Source organism: Rhipicephalus microplus, unplaced genomic scaffold (assembly GCF_043290135.1).
Source record: "Rhipicephalus microplus isolate Deutch F79 unplaced genomic scaffold, USDA_Rmic scaffold_145, whole genome shotgun sequence".
Lineage (NCBI taxonomy): Eukaryota > Metazoa > Arthropoda > Arachnida > Ixodida > Ixodidae > Rhipicephalus > Rhipicephalus microplus.
In genome coordinates, this window is record NW_027464716.1 from 1 (window position 1) to 18,300 (window position 18,300).

Here is an 18,300-nt window from a genome sequence, read left to right on the forward strand (position 1 = left end):
TTGCTCCTTTGTTTTCTGCGAGTAGCCAGTGCTTCCTTGACTGGGTGACAGTCGAGAGAAACTGCGTTCGTTGAGGCACATTGTGCCTCATAATGGTGTTTATTACCTATCATTACTTTTTACGTTTGCTCAAATACTCGAGGTCACTCAGGTAACAGTGAGAAAGCAGGTCACTTAGGGAGTCGCCGCACCTGCTTACTCTTTCGGCGAGATGGAAGAGATAGAAAAAAGGAATATCAAAGGAAAGAAAGAATAAAGGCGATATTGGTGACCATGAAACCATGTTTATTACACTTTTAAAGGCATTTATTTATGTTCGGCTGAATAAGTTAAATCTGCAGGTATCATTGTTTATTTCTTTTTTTTTCTGAACGAGTGAACACAAGCTTGCGCCATTCCAGGACCGAATTGCGCCATCTCAAGGCGAAGTTCCATTTACAACGAATACCAATAGTTTCCTTTCTTCGTGTGCTATTACTTTAAGTTCACTCATCGTGTCGGTATTTCGACAGCACTAGGCGAAGAATTGCGGTCACCATAGTTGTTCGTTAATTACACCGTTAAATTCTTTGGGGTAACCGCTCTCCAGTAAGAGGCTACAGAAAGCTTTCTTTAAGTATCGTTCACCTTTTCTATCTACTTTTTATGGGATCTTAAATCACTAAGTGGAATTATTAAAGACCCTAAATATAAATATTATATTTTCAGTGCGTTACGTTAAAAACCGATAAGCATCCAATGCGCCTCACTTTTCATTGACGACACAATGTACTTAAAGTGATGAGGTCCGCCAATTAAGTCACGTTGCCGTCGCAAAATGAATCACCTTGTCGGCCGAAGAACGAATTCATTCAACAAACAACAATTCAAACAACAAAGAACTAATTCATTTGTAGTAGGTTTCTCTTCCTGTTCCCTCTTACCACCTCGGCACTGGAATTAGTAACAACTTCTTTTTAGTATAATGTAGAATCACTATGGCATTTACAGTTACCTATGATGCACTTAATAAAAAGAAGCCACGGTACGTTTTAAAATGAAAGAATAACATTTCGCAGCAACACTACTTAAAAAATGTATTCTTTTCGCTATTCCAGAAGTATTCAGGTTGTGACTACAATATCCCAACTTAAGCTCTTTAATCAAGTTAAACTGCACTAAAAATCAAAACGAAGTTTTCACCATTATTGAAATACTATTTCGCGATCCCGAAGACACCACTATTACCACGAGAAGATGCTTGACAAGCAAGAAAACGCGCTTGTAGAATATCTTGTAGATTATTGCCACACTAATTCCTGGTACAAGCGTGCAATGCCGACGGGCGTGAGAACACGGGGTTATCATAATGACTTCATAGTTTAAAGCCAGTCACCCACTACAAAATGCACACACGTCACTACAACCTTAAAGTCACGTGGGGGCATAGCAAGCTCGAAAAGATTTAATACACTCCGCACTAGGAACAAGTCCGCACTAGGAACATAATATCACTATCGCGTTCAACTTTTCAAGGCCAAGAATAGGGGTTCTCCGATTGTTTGCTCAGCAAGCCCAGAATTGTGCTCTTGCTCAGAGAATAATCTGAAACGAGACTTGTTCTGACACCACTGAACAGCGGCTCCTTCTAACGTAATGCGAACAGCTCTCAATATTTCCGTGATCTTACTTGCCTACCATGATGGTACTACAAGGCCAGAGCTCAGTAAGGCCCCGCCGTGGTGGTCTAGTGGCTAAGATACTCGGCTGCTGACCCGCAGGTCGCGGGTTCAAATCCCGGCTGCGGCGGCTACATTTCCGATGGAGGCGGAAATGTTGTAGGCCCGTGTGCTCAGATTTGGGTGCACGTTAAAGAAACCCAGGTGGTCAAAATTTCCGGAGCCCTCCACTATATACGGCGTCTCTCATAATCATATAGTGGTTTTGGGACGTTAAACCCCACATATCAATCAATCAATCAGAGCTCATTAAGAGCATAGTTAGTGTTTGTCGCCAGAAAGCTGGTCGTACAGAGCCGTACTGCGCAGGAATGCACGTCTAGTTGTTTAGGGCGTCGCCAACTAGGCTCGGGCCGATATCCGCATTTTTCCCAATAAGCAACATGCGTTAACTCACGCAAGCAGACGGTCAGGAAGCAAACAGCGAAGACTACTGACGTTTGCTAACCTCGGAAGACTGGTTGCAACGTCCCCCGACAAGAGTGGCATTTCGGTTCCGCAAGTTTGAGCGTATCTCTACGGGAATAGGAGGGACTGTTGCGCAAAAAAGCAAGCGCACGATTGCGTAGCATGCCTGCGCATGCCTCAGCTGTTCTACGTGACAAGTAATCATAACACAGAGTGAAGCGGAAAAAAGATAGGACTTCATTTATGTCACATCGACAGGTTACTTACATTATTCTCGTTTGCCAGACGTGTGTTAGAGAGCACTAGGCACCAGTAACTGGTCGACGTAATGGGAGGTGAACAAGAGATCGTGCATCATTTACTATATTTCCCTTCAACAAATTCACAATCAGCTCTTCCTCTCGCTGTTCTAGCTACACTTCTAGGCGACCAAACTGACATGAAACGATCAAAAGTATTTTTGCTGCTACCGGAGAATACTGCATGCTGCAGTTTCGCAATGTGCTGGGAATCCTAGGCAAAAGACCTCTAAAGCTTTTTCCCGTGTCATGCTCTGTATATGGCGGTAAGATGATTGGTTGATTGATTGATTGATTGATTGATTGATTGATTGATTGATTGATGTAGGTATTCCGCAGCAAACGTTTTGAAGATAATAGATTTATCGATGTTGTGACATTTAATGCCACTGGCGCTCGACTGCTCATCGCCACGGCATTCGGTATTTCACGACACGCTGTTGCCCGTCGGACGCGTTCTGCTTTTGTTTTCGCTCGCTCAGCACTTGTTCATCGATACTGAGTGACTGAAGGTAAGTAATATGAATTCATTAGATTCTATGCCTGAGATCGATGTTAAGTTAAGTTAATGAGGGACAGCATGGGCAACGCCCATTGATGAATATCAAGCGAAGGACGTACGCAAATACCCACATCACATGGCTAGTAACGTCACCTTCTTTGTCTTTCCACCAGCGCCAACTTTTTATTCACGCGCGTGTGAACGAAGCAACAAAGCACGTTATACCAACGTTCGGTCCACTTACAAGCTCGTTTTAGATGCGGAGCATCTTATACTCGCGCCTTGTAGTGCGCCGTCCGCGCCGTCCACACCGCTTCTCGAACATTCGACAGCTGACGCGCGCGCATGCGCCGTCGCGCCGTCGCCCACTCTTCCACCATCTGTGCATCCCTTCCTCCTCTACACACCGCGCGCGCTTCACTCCTCCACCATCTGTGCACCCTTCCTCCTCTACACACCGCGTTCGACATCTACAATTCTCCTGATTCTCCAGTGGACGCGCATGTGGCGTCGCGCTTCGAGAACATTCAACAGCTGACAGTGCATGCGCCGTCGTGCTGTATATATACTCAAGGTCGGCGCTCGCTCGCTCAGTTGCCGCTCGTCGGTTGGTTTGTACGGCGCGTCGACGTCCAAGGTCGCGGTGAAATGAATTCCAACGAATCCACAAACACAATGATCGACGTCCCTTCGACCAGCGCCGCCCTTTCGCATACGTGTGTACGTGTTCACTCATTTAACACCCCCTCCTACAACCACGTTAACCAATTTAGCCATCGACCCAAGTAAGTCGCAATTTAACACCCCATTTCACAACCACGTTAACCAATTTAGCCATCGACCCAAGTAAGTCGCACTTTAACACCCCGTTAACCAATTATATGCTCCGCATCCTCCTCAGTGTTCCCCCGAGGGAAGCTGCGGGCAATTTTTTTTTCATGTCTCCAGAGAGTCTGGGGTTTTTGTTTCTGTTAACAGTACTCCTGCAACGAAGATGAACAAAGAAGCGTCATGGAGAAGCGAAGAGACAGTGACTACCAAGGGCCGCGTCAAGTCGGGCACAAAGAAGTGGCGAAAAGAGCTGTTAAGAAGCTCTTTGGCGCCAGATGCTATAGATCCCGCAGAGCTTTATGGGTCACTGCTATAGCTTTCGAAGGATAAGAACAAATGCCAAACGCCACCGGCTATTCATCTGCCATTGTCAGTCAAAGTAACGAAGGCAACGCGATAACATCGACCGCACGCGTGAAGGCGTGTTTTATCTTTTCGCGCTCAGACGCTTTCAAAGTAGACAAAGGAAAAAATACAGGGTTGAAAGAAAGAAGGCCTTATACTTACTGGAGCGCACTTCCCGGGTTGTAACGCTACACTGGAGAATGAGGCCGAATCGCCAAGCGAGCGGAAAAAAAGCACAGAGACACAAAGACTGTTAACACACGATCAGTGTTAGTTACGATCATCGCTCGCTATCGCAGTACACAACAATGTATCTATTATTAATCAACAGACGACAACTGCTTGTACAGGGCCCTGGTTTCGTTTAACAGCTGCCCGGCCTTATGAGGCCGACATTCCGAGTTTACGAGGCGGACATAACAGGGTCGTTTGTGAGCAAGACGAGTTATCGCACTTGCCAGAGATCGTCTGTGTACTGTAACAGGCAAGACCATGAGCGCAGAATGCGCAGAAGTACCTCTTCACCAGACGTATGGCACTGTTGACCATCCCACCGCCGACGGGGAGATGTCTCGTGGATTCCATCCTAAAACGGTGCGTAAAACGAGGGATCAACATAGAAGAGACGGCGCTTTCTTTGTTAAAGGAAAGCGGAGTTCTGCGAGGGGCTATTATGTATAGGAATGCAAGACACGTGTCTCACTTGTGCAACTGACTCTGGCAATGACTGGACACATTCAAGAGAAGAAAGATTAAGTTTGAAAAATAAATAAAACCTTTAGAAATATTGGTCCCACTGCTTCATTTCGAGCTTTTGGCACGTTTGTTCAAGAAGTCAATCCCTCGTTTTCACGATGCTATGTATGCTCCCTCCCCCTGGAGGTGTAGTAGCGAACCGTCCCTTAATCTTGGAGGCTTGCGTTATGACAATAGCGCTTGTGCCGGTCCCTACAGAAGCCCTAAAAAAATGAGGACCACACGGGAAAATAGAAGAGGCAGATTACTCGACTTATTTTCACACTGACACTGAAACTGCCTAACATTGGTACTATCAAAGGCAGGACTTTTATTTATTTATTTATTTATTTATTTATTTATTTATTTATTTATTTATTTATTTATTTATTTATTTTTACGTGGCATTCTGTAGGAGTGTACACGTTTCAGGGCCAGGCAAAGGCAGCTGAACAAGCCATTTCTGTTCTTAACAGCGATTTGCCAAGAACGGTCGTTTGCACAAGACAAAGAAACAGACAAACGAATAAGCACACAAAGAAACAAAGATATCTTGGCATACTTGACCTGACCATGAAGTGTTGATATTTCGCCAGACTACATGAAGCAGCAAAATTACCTTTTATAAATCTTTGACAAATGACAAGCTGTGTGCCGTTCCTCCACCACTCTTATCAACTTTAGCCACCATTCTTCTCATTCACTTTGTCATCGAGAAACGACGTCTTCCGTTTTGTCGTTTGATGAATTTCTTTTATCACAAAAAGTCCCATTTCGTGCCGGTTGGCTATATCAGTGACAATTGACGAGAATGAACCTCCTCTCTCTCTCTTTCACTATTTCTCTTCCAGTATTATACGCCACGTCGCAGAAATGGTTGAGAGATTAGGAAAGACCCTTGTCACTCGACTTGCTGTTTCAAAACAATGGCGTGCTGCTCCAAACACAACACAGGGTGGTGATGTCACGCCGTGTTTTTTCTGTCTTGTTTCAATAGTACTACGCTAAGAAGAAGAAAAAAAACTGAATGTAAAACCACTTTAGTCCTACTAAGCCCGAAAAAATCTGAAGCTGAGTGGCCTTCTTGGATTATTTTTAATAACGTGAAAGTCTTGATGAGCTCGCTTCGCAAAAGAAAGAGGGGAGAAGAACAACAAGAGAGAAGACAAGGAGATCGACTAGGCTCCTGCCCAGACTACTACCTTACGCTGGGGTAAGAGGAAAGAGGAATATGAACAAGAAAAAGAGGGAGGAAAGTGGAAAGAAAGAGGCAAAAAATTGCCAGGAAATGGGCTGATGCGCATACAGCGGTGGCACTACACAAAAGTTAATGGCGTTCATACAGCCCAGCCCCATAGTCTTCCAAAACCGCACGAGGGCTTTGAGCAGAAATTTCGATGTTGTCGGTGGTGGATGCGAGCGGAAAGTCGGCGTTGTCCAGGAGCGAGTATTTGAGATAGATGCAAATAAATAAATAAAAAGAAACTTCGGTATGAGTCAGAATTGAATGCACGCTTTTCACGTAGCAAGCAGGTGTCCTATCACAGAGCCGTGGTGCTTAATGGGAGAAATCTCCCTAATACATGTAAGATCACCTGCAAGAAGCGTAAAATGATTGATAATTATTATGTGAGGTTTAACGTCCCAAAACCACCATATATATGATTATGAGAGACGCCGTAGTGGAGGGCTCCGAAAATTTTAACCACCTGGGGTTCTTTAACGTGCCCCTAAATCTGAGCACAGGGGCCTACGGCATTTTCGCCTCCATCGAAAATGCAGCCTCCAAAGGCGGGATTTGATCCCGTGCGAACTGCGGGTCAGCAGCCGACTACCTTAGCCACTAGACCACCGCGGCGGGGAAAGAAGCGTTGAATCGCACAAGTCGTCGAAACAAGTGAAGTACGTACATGACGAGTGGGGGAATTTAAAGCTGCGCACTTATTGCAAAATGTGCAGCTGCACAAGTGCTCGTGGCACCTTATTGAGGCGTACGGATGTAATTTACAATAATGAAAAAGAGGAATTATGGTGCAGTGCGCACTCTGCCATTGCACTTGCAGTATGAATTAAAACTTACAGACATTCCCTCTCTTATGTACACACAGTGCGCAATTTAAGAATATTTCAAACGGTCACTGTTACGCGCACAAATGATGATGTCTTTGCGTCATGGTAGAAAGCGAAGCGAACAGCAGCCGATTGCGATAAAGCGTCGAAAGTGATGCTGGATCATCTTCCAGGTTTTTTAAAGATGATAGTCTTTCTTGAGGACCTCCGACGCGAAAGTTTTTGTCTGTCTGTCTGTCCACTTGTTTGCTGTTGTCTGTGTCTGTTGTCTGCCTCCTCCTCCTCCTCCTCCTTCTCAACCTCCTCCTCTCTTTCCTCTCTCACTCCCTCTCCCCCGTGTAGGGTAGCAAAGTGGACTTAGTCTAGGTAACCTCTCTACCTTTCTGACATTTTTTCTTCTCTCTCTTTCGCTGACGCAACAACATAGAAATAATGGCCAAGGGTTGCGACTTCGGAGAGAGTGTGTTTTTTAACATCTCTTTTTGTATTCTAATATATGTGCAGTGAAGCAAAAATAAAAAAGGAATAGCCTGGCCTTCTGTGACTCCCGCTTAACCGTTTTCCTGTGGGTGGATATAATAGACACGCATACACAAATACACAAGGAGGAAAACCAAAACAGGGCACAGCAAGCTGACAACGGACACCCGAAAGGGAACAATGCTTTCCTAACCTTTAGGGAGGACGCAAAAAATAAAACTGTGGAAAGTAGCTATAAGAAGGGAAGGAGTGAAAAAAAATTACAGTAAAAGGCATGAATCGGAAGCCTGTGTACCCTGGAATGTGGAGAACTTTCGAGAAGTTACTATCCGAAAAGCGTGAACAGGCTATCCATCATTTCACGCTGTTGTGGTTTGTACCCTGAAAACAGCGTGCCACGGTGGCGAAGCGCTTGCTTAATCTCTCGCCTCCTCCGTACTCGCGATAGTTCGAGTATATTGCGCATAAGCGTTTGCATCTAACTCACGAAATGATCGATGCTAAGTTAGTATGTCAAAAACGAACTCTGTGTTAATTGGGTATATATCACTCGTGTGCACATCTTATCACGGCTGCTAATTAATCAACAAACTAACTAAGTTAAATCAGTTTCCTAAACCTTATACTTATAACTCCTTGATAGCTTTTGTTGCACCATTAGCCGTCTACAAAAAACTAGGATTATCACGAACCCGCACGTGCCCTCTTCGTCCTTTTCTCATGCTTCCTCGTCTTCATTTTCTGCTTTGCTTTCAGAACATGTGCACCGATTCGTCCGGCTTGGGAAGAGCGCCGAGAGAATGAGTACAGAAAGCATCAGAACGCTTTCAGCTACACAGATACACTAGCAGAGCAGAGCACTTATAGTATATTATAGTACAGCAAGTGAGTGAGAAAAGGAAGTAAGGATGAGGAGAGATGTTACGATGAGGGAGAAGGAAAGGATGAGAGACGGAAAAGCGCTGACTCTAAAGAAAAATATAGAGATACAGAAGAAGAAGAGGCAGACAAGAAGGCATTAAAAAAGATTGGCCCCATATCTACATCTTACACTGCAAATCTCGACGAAAGACGATAGTCTTGCGTCTGGAGAGAGAGAAAACGTTTATTTGACGTTTCGCGCATGAAAATCGGTAAATGGTATTCTGGAGGCGCTGCGTGAGAGTGCCTTGAGGTTGCAGGGGAGGCGAAGGAGCGCGTCGAGTCACGTCACACGTGGGACATGAGGGCTATTTGGCAGTTATATTGGAAAACGATGCGCGCGGCGTGCGCGCCCGTCTTGGCGGCGAGAATGTGTAGTACGCAAGGTAACGGGTAGACGCCGCCACCGTGTTTGAGCAAAGCGTTGCAAACACTTGCCTTTTCGTGCAAGCGTTGCATTATCAGTGCAGCGTGATAAACGCTACGGTCTTTGAAATTACTTATGTAAGCCTTTTCTAGTATAAAGGCACACATACAGAATATTGACGGGTTGTTACGGTGCCTCAGATATGCGCAATAATTGTTTTTTAAGTGACAATCGCACAAGTATGAACGCCAATTCTCGAGCAATATTGGTGGGAGCTGCGGATGGAGTCTGCCGTTTGGGGTATCGTTTGGCGTCATTTGATGCGGCTCCTGCTCTCCCAGTTGAATTCACCATTAGTGGTTCGCATCGGGTTAGTGCACTTTAAATTACCTGCCTCGAGAAGTGGACCACCTCACGTCACTGTTGCCGTGCACATAGTTGCCAGGTTTTATTGCAAGGCCGCTGACGCTAGTAGCAGCCATAGAGTTTCTTTATATACACTAGAGGAAACTCTGGCGCTAGTGTCTATGGGAGCTGCAACACACGGTGCTTCAGCGAGCATGGGAATGATGGGTAGTGCACACATTTGTCTAATTTTCGTACTTCTGGCTTGCTTCTGGCTCCGTGTGTGTTCGTGTGGCTTGGAGCTGTTTTTTTACGAAAACATAAATTAGGAAATCTTCAACGTTTGCACTTCACAACCTTATTCTTTTAGGCTTACCATTTCGAATAGAGTCACTAAGTTCAAAAGGGTTCACTCTTTCTTTCAAAACGAAACTGTAACCAGCAATAAACGAAGCCGCAAGTACGATTCGCCGCCCGCAAATACGAAGACTAGGAAATGTGAGTACTACCCATCATTCCCATGGTCGCTGAACGATTGCAGTGCCAGATTGCCCTCTAGTTAATTTTGGGAAACTCTATGGTAGCAGTAGAACGAAAGCAGGGGGAGCCATAGCAGCAGCAACGACCATTGATCAATTTCTAGCCATTGGCTTCGAGATGCTGACGGGTTTTGATTCCACTGGGTCCACCTATATGGGTAGATAGATATGTGTGGTTTAACGTCCTAAAACCACCATATGATTATGAGAGACGCCGTAGTGCAGGGCTCCGGAAATTTCGACCACCTGGGGTTCTTTAACGTGCACCCAAATCTGAGCACACGGGCCTACAACATTTCCGCCTGCATCGGAAATGCAGTCGCCGCAGCCGGGATTCGATCCCGCGACCTGCGGGTCAGCAGCCGAGTACCTTAGCCACTAGACCACCGCGGTGGGGCATAGGGCGCCCTTCAAATGGTTCTTATTATGAATTTCATGACAAAAGTTGAGGCGCAGACAATTTGCCGTGCAGGGAAACGTCAGGCAAGTTGAGGGTGCTTTTTATGGATGTGACACTGGAACGGCGGAAATAATTTGATTAGATGACACGTGCTGTGTGATTCTGAATGGCTTCGAGAGTATGAATGAAAATGGTGGAGGTAGGATTCCATATGGCGCATGTGTATTCTACTTCCGGACGAACCAAGGTTTTGTATAGAGTGCTAGCTTCAGGGACGATTGTATGCAAGATCTGTGCTTAGGTATGTATAAAAAAAAACTCTGAAAGTTGTTCTTAATTTTTTTATAGGTTAACATGGCTAGTTGTACCTTGTAGAACTCTGGGAATGGTATCATGTTGTGCACACGAAAAAGGAGCGTATTTAAAGGGACCGAGGTAATTAGCAGACGTAGTGCACGTTTTTGGAGAAGAATAATACTGTCACTGTTTACTTTGTTACACGTACCCCAGACTAGAATACAATGCATGATTAGCAAGTGGATAAAAGAAAAGTACAACTGCTATTTCACTCTCCCGGGAAGTGCATGCTGCAATCCTCGAATCAAACTGATAGACCTTGATATCTTCAATCGAAGGCTATCCACATGCTCCGACCAACTAAGGTCGCTTTGAAAACATACGCCCAGGACTTGAATTTTGTTCACCTGAAAAATACTCTCACCATTGAAAATTAAAGAAATAGTACAATCTTCGGGTTCATTTTTCTGCTTGATGAGCATAAACTAAGTTTTTTTCATATTTAATGATTGATTGATTGATTGATTTGTGGGGTTTAACGTCCCAAAACCACCATTTGATTATGAGAGACGCCGTAGTGGAGGGCTCCGGAAATTTTGACCACCTGGGGTTCTTTAACGTGCACCCAAATCTGAGTACACGGGCCTACAACATTTCCGCCTCCATCGGAAATGCAGCCGCCGCAGCCGGGAATCGAACCCGCGACCTGCGAGTCAGCAGCCGAGTACCTTAGCCACTAGACCACCGTGGCGGGGCCATATTTAATTCTAACTGGTCGCTGCAAGTCATAATTTTAGTTCATCCAACCAGGACTTTGCAGTTGTCTCAATATCGGAAAGATGTAAATCAGAAATGAATACATTGGTATCATTGGCGTACATCACTATGTTTGGTGAAGAAGGAATGCTTACGATGTCGTTGATGTACAATATAAAAAGTAAAGGACCCAGTATTGATCCTTGCGGAACCCCATATTTAACTATTCCTAAGTCAGATTAAAAATTATGAAGCTGCACATATTGTTTTCTTGCCCAGAGGTATCTTTTCATTAGGTCAAGAGCAATCCCACGTATTCCATACATATGTAACTTTTTAATTAATATGTCATGCTTTATTGAATCAAAAGTCTTGCGGAAGTCGAGAAGTATTCCTACAGTGTAAAGCTTCTTTTCAAAGTTTTGAAGTAGGCTGTCCTTAATACGTAGTATAGGGCAGTCATATAATGAAATTCATGTGCGGGAAAGCATGGGGAACTTCTGTGGCCTCCATGCTACAGCTGTACAGGGCCCTATTTCTGGGTTATTGCGCTACAGCTTGCCTGTACTTACTAACACTTGCAAATCCAATACTCATTCATTGGAGAGTTTGCAGGGTCAGGCACTGCGTATCTGCCTAGGACTGCCCCGATGCGCTTCTACTTATGCCACAATCATGCTTGCCAAAGACCATCCGGTCAGGACATATAGAGTTGTGGATTGCCTCAGAGCGCACATTGAATCAAAAAGTAAAGCAATCACTCCAGAGTAGCATTGAAGCAAGCAACACTGCTATTATTACATGAGTTGTACTTAGACCGAACGCAGATATACACTGATGGATCCGTCTCGTCCAGCAGCTCATCAGGTGCCGCTGTAATTCCGGCTGCAGCAATGACAATCAAGTTTAAGTTGTTGCATATGACTACATCTACGGCATCCGAGCTTGCTGCTATAAGGGCTGCTTTACAATATCTCGTTCAAGAACGTCCAGGAAAAATGGGTCATATTCTGTGATTCGTAGGCAGCGCTTCAGAGTTTGCAGTCTGCCATGCGTAGGAGGAGTCATGAACAATTGGTACAAGAAAAGACGTTGCCATCATTAAGCTCTAGCACGAGGGCATGATATTATATATCAATGGCTGCCTGGACATATCGGTATTACCGGAAATCAATTAGCCGATGATGCAGCCCGCTCAGCCCATGAAGGAACCCGTGTAGTCCCGATTCCTCTATCAAGGAATGATGCAGCAAGACAACTTTACCTGCTGGCTCGAGATCTCACATGCACGTTCTGGTCGTCTACCAGCTTCCAAAGGTGTCAATTTTATGAACTGGATCCTTCGCTCAAGCTGGACCTACCATCACAACTTTCCCGCTCCGATGCGACACTGTTATGCCGCCTTTGGTTGGGTATTGCATTTACAAAGGTGTACTCCTTTCTCATTGGTATGGCAGACACTCCTACATGCGACTAGTGCGGAGCTGAAGAGACCATCGAACACGTCTTGTGCAGCTGCGCTTGCTACGACACACAGCGATGCCAGCTCCGGATGGTTTTGAATCAACTTGACCCCGGACCATTTTGTGTGCAGAAGATACTAGGACCTTGGGCATCTGCCTCAGTTGCGCAGAAAGCGACTAAAGCACTGCTACTTTACTTAAAGTCAGCAAACCTGAGCGACCGCCTGTAGACTGTGTGTACTCCCCGAGTGTGCTCGTGATTGTGTGTACCTTCTCATCTCTCTGCAACCTTTTTTCTCCCCTTCATCCCTTCCCCAGTGCAGGGTAGCAAACCGGATGTGCGTCTGGTTAACCTCCCTGCCTTTCCTTGCATCTTTATCTCTCTCTCTCTCTGGGTTGGTCTACCTGGCTGAAAGCCGAACTGTTCTTCACAAAGTATATTTCCGTTTGCTCTAAGAGAATACACCCTTTCATAAATCAAGCGTTCAGCTATTTCTTGAACCATTCGAATATTTTATCTGGATTATGTTAGAGGTTAAGTTGATCTGTAAATTCAGTAATTTTCTAGCTGAGTACGCCATCGTCAGTGAAAAGTCAGTTGAGAAAGAATCAAAAGTGATAAGATCGTAATAATGAATTAGGAAAATCAATGAGTCCTAAACAGAGCCTGTCATACACCAGACATTACAGTGGAGTTAGGTAAAGTAATATTGTTAGCTGTTACGTACAGGCAAGGGTTAGAGAGGAATTCTTCAATCCATGAAAGTATACACTGGGGTCAACTGCGTCTCGCACAAAACTGCTTTATGAAAACCGTGCTGATAAGTACTGAAAAATGAATTCAACTAAAGGAAGTCGATTAGGTGCGAGTACATTACATACTATAAGATCTTTACTGGGATATATGTTAATGATATTGAATCATAACTATAAGGAAAAATTACATTACCACATTTATGCATTGTCACCCAGCCTTCCAGTCGATTGAATTGTGGGCGCATGTAACGACTCTTCAAGAAGTTTAGAAATATGAAAGAAGAAAACATTTGCGTATGCTTCAACATTGTTTAACCTTCAAATTGCCAACCGGCTTTTCGTTACCAACTGCATCGGTGACAATGGAGTCCTTAAGAAAAATATTGATGCTTGTTAAATGCATGATTATTAGAGGGGTGCTCTCATGAAAGTGTGCAGCAAAGACGGCATTCAGAATATTGCAGAACTCGTTAAAAGGAACTGGAGCTTGAGAATGGATTTGTTGGCTTTGTTACATTTTAGTACAACTAATTATGCTCTAAAATTTAAGCGTATTTATGAGCAGCATCAAAGCAAAAGTTTTATTACGGATTTCTTTTTTTTAGCTTTTGAAAGCGCGGTAGAAAATATGACTCCTCGTTTGTGGAGTCATGTGTGTATGTGTGCAATGCTTCGTACATTGATATAACATTGAATATCCAACTCTGCAGCTGCGACTGGCATTGTCCTGACATAACGCTTGTTCAAAGCCTCATCTTAAAGATGTTTGAAAAAGGGGCTCTGCGGTGCAGTACCCGACAGCTATGCAGATCTCCTGAGATTGATTCTTGCTGGAGCCGGGATTTTTATCCCATGTTTTCGTTGGGATATTTCACCCACCGACAATTACGACATTGGCGCCTTTCTGCTAGACAAGCTCGTTCACTCGGGGGTGTTGAGATTTCTATATCTGTGTTGACGTCGACTGTGCATCACCTGTGGCGCATACCCACACACAATGGGTTTGCTTCTAATGCTGCACGTGCTGTGTGGAAAACATTGCACCACTCACGCGACCGGCAAGCTGCGTCATTCGTGTTGTGACATGCGCATGGGGTTCGTCGTAGACTGAAGTTCTGCTGTGCGTGTATCACTACGGGAGACTACCACGAGAAGGCCAAGACGTAGGCGGCTAGACTAGAGATGGGAACGGTAAACGGGCCTTTGTTCCACTAAGATATGCTTCGCATTGAAGACATCCTGCCAAACACAAACGAGAATGCATGATTAGTGAAAATAGAACCAAATTTCTCGTTCAGACCGAGACAACGAGCTAAAATGAGGCTAATGATACGATAACGGTGCACATTCAACATTTGAGTGACGCATATAAAATCGGTGAGTTACACGTTTTCATAGCCGAGTGAGGCTATAAGTGAGCGAGATAAAATTCATCATAAGTGCATACATCCATCCAGGCAGCGAAGAGGCCGTCGGGAACTGTCTATGCGGTTGACGGCTGCAGTCCTCCAAATGTCGGTGGCACCAACTGACGCGTAATTGCAGGCTCTCACCCAGCTTAAAGGATCTGGACGAGTTGGTGTCGCATTACACGCATTACTCAAGAAACACGGCATTCGCCTCAGCCCTGTCGTCACCGCAAAGAGTTCCGTTGTGTGAGACAGTGTGCGTGTTCTCGTTATGCTGCACGCTTTCGTAGGCAACACGAATCGGCTCGCACTGTCGCTCTAAGCACCGGCGGCGAACAAACATTCGCCCGCTAACAACTGGAATAATGAGCCCTTGCTCCTGCACTCCGGACCGTAGCACGGGATCTTAGTCCGTTGGCGTGGATGGAACGAGAGACACGTAACGAGCGTTAGATCCGCTTACACGCGCGATTCGTCTGACACTGGATATGCATTGTTCTCATTTGCATCGCGTCGCTCCACAATGTGGATCGGCTGCTTTGGGTGGATGATGCCGTCGTTTTTCTATTGCCGTTTTCACGTAAATCATCGAAGTAGTATATACTTGGTAAGACACGGTACATGGTAAGCACTGGTGTGCACATGAATTAAACAGTACCTAAGCCTTACACCAATCTGCTGCTGAAGGGAGATGATGCGTTGGTGCTGAAGCCTGCTGTTCACGGATTGTACACATGCAGTTGAACATGAAGCACACTTCCCTTTTAGAAGGGTGGCCCGGGTTACGAAATAACTAGAGTCACGGCCGAGCCATCTGCTTCCTACTAGGTCTTTAAGTACCCACTGTGCTGCCTTGAGATGCTATACTAATATTATGCATTAGCGTCTAAACACTTTATATACATAGCCTGGTGAGATGATAAAGTTACTGGTTGTTAGTAGCTAGGATGATGTGTGCACGCGTACGTGGTACCTTGTTAAGGTGTCTGAGTAAATAATCCTGCTGTTTTGACAGTGGTATCTATACAATGCACGGGCACACAATTTGGCTTCACGTAAAAGAAATCAGGCGAGTGTGCAGAAACGTGACTCGAATGCAGTGGCGTGCTCTGCTGAGGCAGGGAAGGCGTACTCACCGTACAGCTCACACTTAGTGCAGCCTTGCTGACAGACATCAACCGCGACCTAACCCGCAAGTGGTACTGGCCAGTCGCATATTACGTGTCCACTAACAACACTGCAGGTGCTTTGAGGGCGAAAAAGAGAGTACTTACATAGAACTAGCAAAACTAGGAAAAGCGGCAACGTGAGATTCTCGCACCATCCAAAACGGCTAACAAGTCTTCGTCGACGCAGAGCACTGATCGCAGTGCACTCTAAGAAAAATACAAATACCTGCTACTATTTTTGGTGAATTATCAATTGTTGCATATACATTACTATCATTAAGGTACCATCGAATCTCTTGAGTGAGTCGCGCTTCTCAAGACTCTCCGTAAATAGTATTGCTGAACTCTAGAGCGGCACTCGTCAGCTGCCATGTAGTGTGCAAGTCCTAGTCCAGCGTACGATGTCTTTGTGGACACCAAACTTTCTTTTTCTTTCTTCATTTCGAAATACGGATTGCAAACGTCATCTGACTTCGCTATTCTGAATATGAGCGTTGGAATGCGCATACAATCATTGGAGAGGTATACGTTCCTCGAATTGTCATATGCCTGTCATATCTTGAGCTAACAAGGGCCTCGAAGAAAGCATCACCTCAGAACTATTGTTTTAAGCCGTTATGTGATTGAATCGTCTCCGAAATGTCTTTTTTGTTGTTGTTGTTGCAGGGAAGGGGGGGGGGGAGAGGCACGACCTTTTACTCAGAGGACTGTCAGACTTGGGTCTCTCCCTTCACCGTGTGGCTCAACACTATTTTAATTATTTCTCCATCATTCTGCTTTTGTTTATCATTTAACATCAAACTGGTACGAGGGTATGAAAAAAGCGAGACAATAACATTCACGCATTAAAATGTCATGATATTCCCATGGCGTCACATGGAAAATTTTTATTTACAATTTGGTAAGATTTTTGTCGTAATAAATTTGCGGAACTAAATTTAACTACACCAAACGTCTCTCGCTATGCCTGTTATGTCATACTCTATTGTTATGTCTGTACCTGAAAGAGCGTTTAAGCGGCTAAACTAAATTATATTTGTATCACGAATATGCGTAATGACTTTCAGTGGCTCTAATTCAACTTTCCGCCATATATATATTTTCAAACGTGCGACCATTCTAGAAGAAATAGATACGATTTACGCCAGCTATTGTCATCAAGTTGGGTATTATATGTTTTGCGCGAGTGTCAGCCAGTTCTAGTAAACGTTTTTAAAAAGTCAGGGTTCTAGACATTAGGCGCCAATAAACTCACGCATCTCTCTCGACAACACGCCGTTTGGTTGTATGTAAAGCCTATCAACGTTGTTGGAAACACGCGCACTTAGTTTTCTTGTTTTTCCTCCTCTTACGTGCTACCGCATACGACGTATCAAGCTGTAAGAGCGTGTCAAGGCCCGCTTTACTGCCAACAAACACCATAGAAATGTCAGTGGAACAAAAGAAGGTCGCCTGACCATCGATCAGTATCTAAAAAAATATAAAAAAATGTGAGCGTCACCCCTTTTAGCGTCCTTAATAGCCTTTAGCTCTCGGATCCTTCGCACTAGATCTTGGGCAAGGGCAAGGCGAGATGCCGCGCTTATTGAAAGAAGCCCACACGACATGACATCTCCTACGGCTCGAGGAACAGCGCACGCCCTCCTGAAAGAACTAGTGCTTCTTTCTTCTTTGTCTTGTTTCAGGTCCATCGCATTGAATACGGCTTTTTTGCCCAGGCTGACGAGCATTCCCCGTTTTGTCGCGCGTTCCGGAAAGCTGCCGTTGGCGAAGAACGCAGCGCAAAGTAAAGTAGTAGGTGGCGATGTCAGAGGAGAAGGACGAAAAGGAGTCGGTGGGAGAGGAAAGGAGCAAAGCGCCCGCCGCCGGTAGCGACACCTACCGTCTGCCGGCGGCCGCGCGAGAACACGCTTCTGCGGTTCCCGTTTCGCCACTCCGCATTCAGCGCCAGGACCGTCCCGGGCGCAGCATGCCTGTTGGATTAGAGTGACGCCAACTTGGGTGAGTCGTTGTTTCTATTCTACTGTGCTAAAATTCTCGCTTCACTTCTGGCCCATTGTGGCATTCGTTATATAGTAATTGCCCTGTTAAGCGATTGACGCTGCGGTGTGAACTAAATGCGATTACTTCAGAATTGTCCGCAAGAAGAAATTTCAGGCGATCAGGATGCTGGACGGTTTCATTAGCTCACGGACAATAAGCTTTGTGAGTTTGATAGCTGAACTTTATCTCACTCAAATTAACGTCTTAGTTCATTTGTGCAGTCGCCTACCAGGAAAGAATGAAGGACGAGAATTGTCACATCTTCAGTTTTCTTCAATACTATAGCATTATGACCACGTGAGCGAAGCATAGTTCAGCGAAACTTTTGAACCACCTGCGCCGTTCCCCTGGTAGCGCCAACCGGTTCTTTTTTCCATGAATCAAACGGAAATGGACAAGCAGCATTTCATTGCTTGTAGTAATGTACATAAGATTGTTTCATTTTAA

The 18,300-nt window shown here is 45.0% G+C and overlaps 1 protein-coding gene across 1 annotated transcript in view; it reads left to right on the forward strand.

Annotated features, from left to right (window-relative positions):
- The first annotated feature begins 17,521 nt into the window (after positions 1-17,521).
- The window catches only part of LOC142791139 (gonadotropin-releasing hormone receptor-like), a 62,945-nt gene continuing 62,166 nt past the window's right edge, over positions 17,522-18,300 (forward strand). The window contains exon 1 of the mRNA XM_075885435.1: positions 17,522-17,811. The gene's annotated coding sequence lies outside the window, so the exon portion shown is untranslated. The remainder of the gene's footprint in view (positions 17,812-18,300) is intronic.